Genomic DNA, 6,152 nt, shown 5'->3' with positions numbered 1-6,152 from the left:
AGTAAGAAAGTCTAAGTTCGGGCGGAGCCGAACATTAAATACCCGGCGCAAGTATTAAATATATGTTTTTTCACCCTTCCGAAACCTTCCGCTAGATGGTAAGCCGAGGTGTATCAATTTTGAGTAAATTAGCGTCCTTCAATTTCGAAATACTGAAGTTTCAAGCATTTCTTAAATTTACCGTTATATGAGAATCGGCCGTTATTTTAGTCCGATTTCAATAATTTTCAACGTTTTGCTTACACGTGGCAAGTACAATAACCATACCGAGTTTGGTACAAATTGGTAGAACGGTTACTGATATACTTATATGTGATCATAAGTGGGCGGTGCCACGCCCATTTTCCAAAATTTTACCATAAACGTATTTCTTGGTAAAGAATTGTTGCAAGCATCAATTTTGAATAAATTAGCTTCAATCGAAGATTTTGTATTTCTCTAAATTACCGTTATATGGGATGTGGGCGTGGTTATTGTCCGATTTTAAAAAGTTTCGGCGGTTTTTTATGCTGTACCAAGGCCAACAACTGTGCCAAGTTTGGAAGAAATTGGTGCAGCGGTTACCAAGAAATACACATGTAACCATAAGTGGGCGTGGCTACGCCCATTTTCTAGCAATTTATAATATTCTTATTTTTCGTCTAAAACTTATTATAAATATCAATTTTGAGTGAATAATCTCCAGTAGTTACTAAAATATCGCAGTTTTCGTATTTCTGAAAATTACCGTTATATGGGAAGTAGGCGTGGTTATTGAGCGATTTTAAAAATTTTCGGCCATTTGGTATGTTATGCGAAGGCCAACAACTGTGCCAAGTTTGGAAGAAATTGGTGCAGCGGTTACCAAGATATACACATGTAACCATAAGTGGGCGTGGCTACGCCCATTTTCCAAAAATTTATAATATTCTTATTTTTCGTCTAAAAATTATTGTAAATATCAATTTTGAGAGAATTATCTTCAATAGTTACTAAAATATCGCAGTTTTCGTATTTCTGGAAATTACCGTTATATGGGAAGTGGGCGTGGTTAAAGTCCGATTTCGCCCATTTTCAATACCAACCTACCTTGGATTAAGGGAAACCTACGTACCAAATTTCGTTGAGATATCTCAATTTTTGCTCGAGTTATCGTGTACACGGACAGACGGACAGACGGACAGACGGACAGACGGACGGACGGACGGACAGACAGACATGGCTTAATCGATTTCTTTTTTCATCCTGATCATTTATGTATACATTTGTCTATATCTATCTCGATTCGTTTTGGCTGTTACAAACAACCGTTATGTGAACAAAATTAATATACCCTTGTGCACAAGTGCGCTCGGGTATAAAAATAAAGAATATTTTATTTCATATGGGTAACAAAGATCTGTTAAACATCACTCTTTGCTCGGCGCTTAGTCTTCTTTTACAGGTAATTAAATGCATGGCAGCTGCGAGCAGCCACTAAAACACAGTTCTCTACAAAAATACAAAACAGATGGCAAAAGTTTTTTTAGTGACTTAACTTTGGACTTTGAGATTTGCCAGAAGCTCACCTGCCTGGCAAGGCAAAACCAGATGTAGTTTCAGATTTGAGAGAAATGTACGCATTTACACACTCGTATATCTTTGTGCATGTGCTGCATTTTGCACACTCGTACAGCTGCTGTTATGCTAAACTTACTGTACTATACATATCTCATTAGAAGCGTCTGTTTTAGTGCAAAATGTATATTCACACATACGAGTAAGTAGTTAACTATTTGACTTGTGCTTTGCCATTAATGTCTTTGTGTCTGTTGATTTTTCTATTTTCACTCCATACTCTTTGTTCACAGGTAGGTATTATTTACACACGTGTGGCAATAAAAGTCACAAAGCAGTCAAGTAAATGATTTAACGAAAAAAAACAGACAAAAATACTTTCTGCACTTACATCCACAACTGGTGGGTTAAGGCAAATGTAAAGGATAAACTTTTAGGTTTTAGTTTTTTGCTGCCTTCCAGTGTTTTTTTTTTTTTCTATTTGACTTCATTGTGGTTTTACTTTTTGAGCCATGTGTGAGAGATAACTGTATAAGTTAGTTAAGGCAAATACTTTTTCTTTTACAAAAGATTTTTTTTAGTGGTTTAACTTTGTAAATGTGGCATTGATGTTCAAAGAAAGTATTCTACTGAAACACTACTCGCAGGGTTCAATGCCCAACTTGTGTAACTAAAAGTAGGCTTAGGTGAATTTCTAACTTGGGAACAAAAGTAGGTACATATATATATTTAAATGCTTACACAGGTCTATGAAATCTTAAAAGATGCTACAAACAGTTTTCGGGGAGAAATAAAGTGAAATTTTCGAAGATAACAAAAATGCGTTAATTAATTAAAATTCTTTGGATCATTTTCATAAAAACAAATTAAATAGCTTTTTACAATAGCAAACTGTAGTTCTTTGTCAGACTTGTCATGAAAAGTATTTTTGAAAAAGTGATTTTGGAGGAAAAGAATAAACATATACACTGCCGGAGCAAAGTATTGGCACCGCAAATTTTTCACAATATATGCAACAATTTTCATTCTAATATTTTTCCGCTTATTTCGTATAAAAATTTCTACAACAAAAAACATAAAAATATAATTCCTAAACTTTGTGTAAAACTCGCGAAAATTCAGCAAATTTTCATGAAAATCTTCAACTTTTTAATCAGATTTTTTAAAAATGTTTAAAGTATGAAGATTTGTAGCCTAATCAATTTTATTATAATAAAATGCATGCTTTAAGTAGCTAGGAATTACCGCAATTTTTTTCTCGCAGTCTCTTCCATAAAATTTTATTTTTTTCGAGAATACTTTATATGGAAAAAAGGCAAAACACATTCAACAAAAAAAAATTCTCAAAAATCAACGCGATTTTTGACTAACTCCGAACTTGCAGTTTTGCAAAACTGCATACTCAAAAAAATTCTAAAAAATCTGATTACAAAGTTGAAAATTTTGATGAAAATTTGCTGAGTTTTTGCGAGTTTTACACAAAGTTTACGACTTATATTTTTATGTTTTTTGTTGTTGAATGAACCATTTTTTCACAAAATTGGAGGAAAAATATTAGAATAAAAATTGTTGCATATATTGTAAAAAATTTGCTGTGCCAATACTTTGTTCCGGCAGTGTATGTATATATAGATAAGATGGATAGAAAGGCTATTTTCGAGACGGTATGCTTATTTATCTGATCTGGAAATTATGTACTTTTCGAAACATTTTAGATTTAAAATTTGCTGAAAACACGTTATTTTCTATTCCTGCATAAATGTAGGTAAGATAAGGCGGCAGCAACGTGAGGCGCTCACATAGACACTTCATATCTTTTCCTTCGTATTACAACTTGATAGATTTTTCATGGAACGGTAACAAACATCTGCGGTAATAGGGGTCCGAAACGATACCACGACGTACATACATACTCTATGGATTCCTAATAGACAGTGCCTAGTCAGGACATCTGTTCATGCTTGTTCGGCTGCAGAAGCACTTTTGACCGCCCGCGTTTGGCTAGCGGCCTGAAAGACTTTACAACTTTTCATCTCTGGGTTTTCGTCCAGCGCTCGCTGAGCCGACCATATGCTCATCTACCCAGAAGCAATGGCAAGTTGCTAAAAAATATCTATGAGAGATGACCACAAGAGTGCCCAGATTTATATTTGGCCAAGATTTATATTTGGCCAAGGACTGTCACTCCAGCAACACTCCCCAAAAACTCTTTGGGGAAGTTGTATGCTGCTACAACGACAACAGCAACAACGAATGTATTAAACAAAATATAAAATCTTTATAATACCTAATGTAAAGGAGTATTTTAAATTGTTTTAACGAATCCGTATTTTTACTGTTACGCCTGCAGTTAGCCTCCGTCAAATGTGGTATCCAGGATCCGCCACGTGGAGGTTGCACGGCTATTTTTGAACCCATTTTTTTTTTAAATTTAGTAAATCTCTTATTGAAGTGAAGCTTCTTTATCGGCGGTTGGTTGCGTCGGAGTAAATAAGCAAATTCAACGGAAAATGCACGCGGAAATGATGCAACGGAAATAGTGCACCTGAAATGGTGCAACGGAAATGGTTGAGACGGAAACAAGTAATAAAAGGATAACGAATAACACTTAGAAAAAGACCAATACAAGAATGAAAGTAAAGATGAGTACGTACATAGATAAAGAAAAGGATAAAGGCATAGGTAAAAATAAAAATAAAAGTTACGTAAAGATACAGGCAAAAATGAAGACCAAGGTAAATTTAAACACTTTACTTATATACGGGCAAAGATGAAGGGGAATATGTATGTAAAAGAAGAAAATGATAAACATATTAAGCAGTGCCCTGGTCAAAGCAACATCGCAAAAAAAATATAGAAAAAAGATTTTTTTTAACAGCGGTCGTCCCTCGGCAGGCAATGGCAAACCTCCGAGTGTATTTCTGCCATGAAAAACAGCTTCTCATAAAAATACAATCGCCGTTCGGAGTCGGTGTAAAACTGTAGATCCCTCCGCTTTGTGTGACAACATCAAGGCGCACGCCACAAATCGGAGGAGAAGCTCGGCCAAACACTAACATATGTGTAAGCGCCAATCTATTATTATTATATATAAAGAAAAAGATGAGATGAGGATACCATAGATAGAGGCACAGAGACTTAATCTGGGAACTATTTTGGGATTTTAGAGATTTTGGGGATTCTCGGGACTTATCGATATAATAATCGATATTTTTATCGGTTTTGTTATCGATATTTTGTCCGACTTTCTAATCGATTTATTATTGATTATTTATCGATTTTATATCGACATTTTTATCGATTTTGTTATCGATATTTTTATCGATTTTCTAATCGATTTTGCTACCAATATTATTATCTATTTGGCTATCGAAATTTTTATCGAATTTGTCATCCATTTACTAATTTATTTATTATCGATATTGTTATCGATTTTGCTATCGATATTTTATCGATTTTGTTATGGATTATTCATCGATTTTGTTATCGATATTTTTTCCATTTTTTATCGATGTTGTCATCAATATTTTTATTATGTTTGACACCAATATTATCATCGATTTTGTTGGATGTTACTGTTATTGATAGAGTATAAAGATAAAAATTAAGATAAAAGAAAACAGAATAACATATACATATGTAGTTACAACGAACAGGGGTAGAGGTAGGGTTCTAAGTAGAAAAAAGTGAAAAAATACAACCTTAAGCAAAAGCAGATGTATATATGTACATATCGTTGTTTAAAGTACAAAACCGCGTAACTGACATTTGCTCGATTTTCTCACTCAAGCTCGTGGCTCAAACCTTATCCATTCGTTCTAAAATATACTTGTCAGAAATGCGATTGCTTTATAAAAAAGAGAACCATTTTGAAATATGAGTTTTTTTACTCTATAGAAAATAATGAATGCAACATCACATACACGGTTCTGCATTTGCTGATACGCGGTTTTGTACTTTAACTGACGATATGTATGTATATTGGTTATGACACAAAATAAATATGTAACGTAAGTCGCAGTGTGGCCCAGGCGCATTTACTTTTTTTATTTTCTTTATTTTTTTATGTGCCACCTAAATTTTTTCAATATTTCATATTTTTTCTTCTTTGTATCTAAGTTCCACATCGATAAGCTCGTTTTCTGATTCCTCTTTAGTTTCAGATTCGGAAGAACAACTGTCTTCTGAATCAACTTGATTAGTCTACTTACCATGTAGAACTCTAACTAAAGTTCTAGAAACAATTTGAGTCGCTTTTGGTCGTAAATTTTTTTTGCTTCCATTTTGGTTTAAAATTAAGGGATCCATTGCATTAAAAAAAAACACCTGAAACACCATCTAACTTCACATTCGTAATTAGCTACCCCGAAAACCACCCTATAGACAGTTAAAAAAAATGTATATATATTTTTAAATCATTCGCCAATGGCTAAATATTTTCGCCACTTTTGATGGGCTGCTGGCCCATGGTGCATGGTGGTGAAAACTCCAATTTTTTTTTAGTATTTAAATGATTGAACAGTACTTATGCTCAAGAGCATTTCTAATAAGTATACAAAGTAGGGATAAAAGTGTTCCTAGAACAGAAAGGTCAAAATAAATATATACGGGTATGG

This window comes from Rhagoletis pomonella, unplaced genomic scaffold (genome assembly GCF_013731165.1).
Source record: "Rhagoletis pomonella isolate Grant_MI unplaced genomic scaffold, Rhpom_1.0 Rhpom_scaffold_00006, whole genome shotgun sequence".
Classification (NCBI taxonomy): Eukaryota; Metazoa; Arthropoda; class Insecta; order Diptera; family Tephritidae; genus Rhagoletis; species Rhagoletis pomonella.
This window is presented reverse-complemented; position numbering follows the sequence as displayed.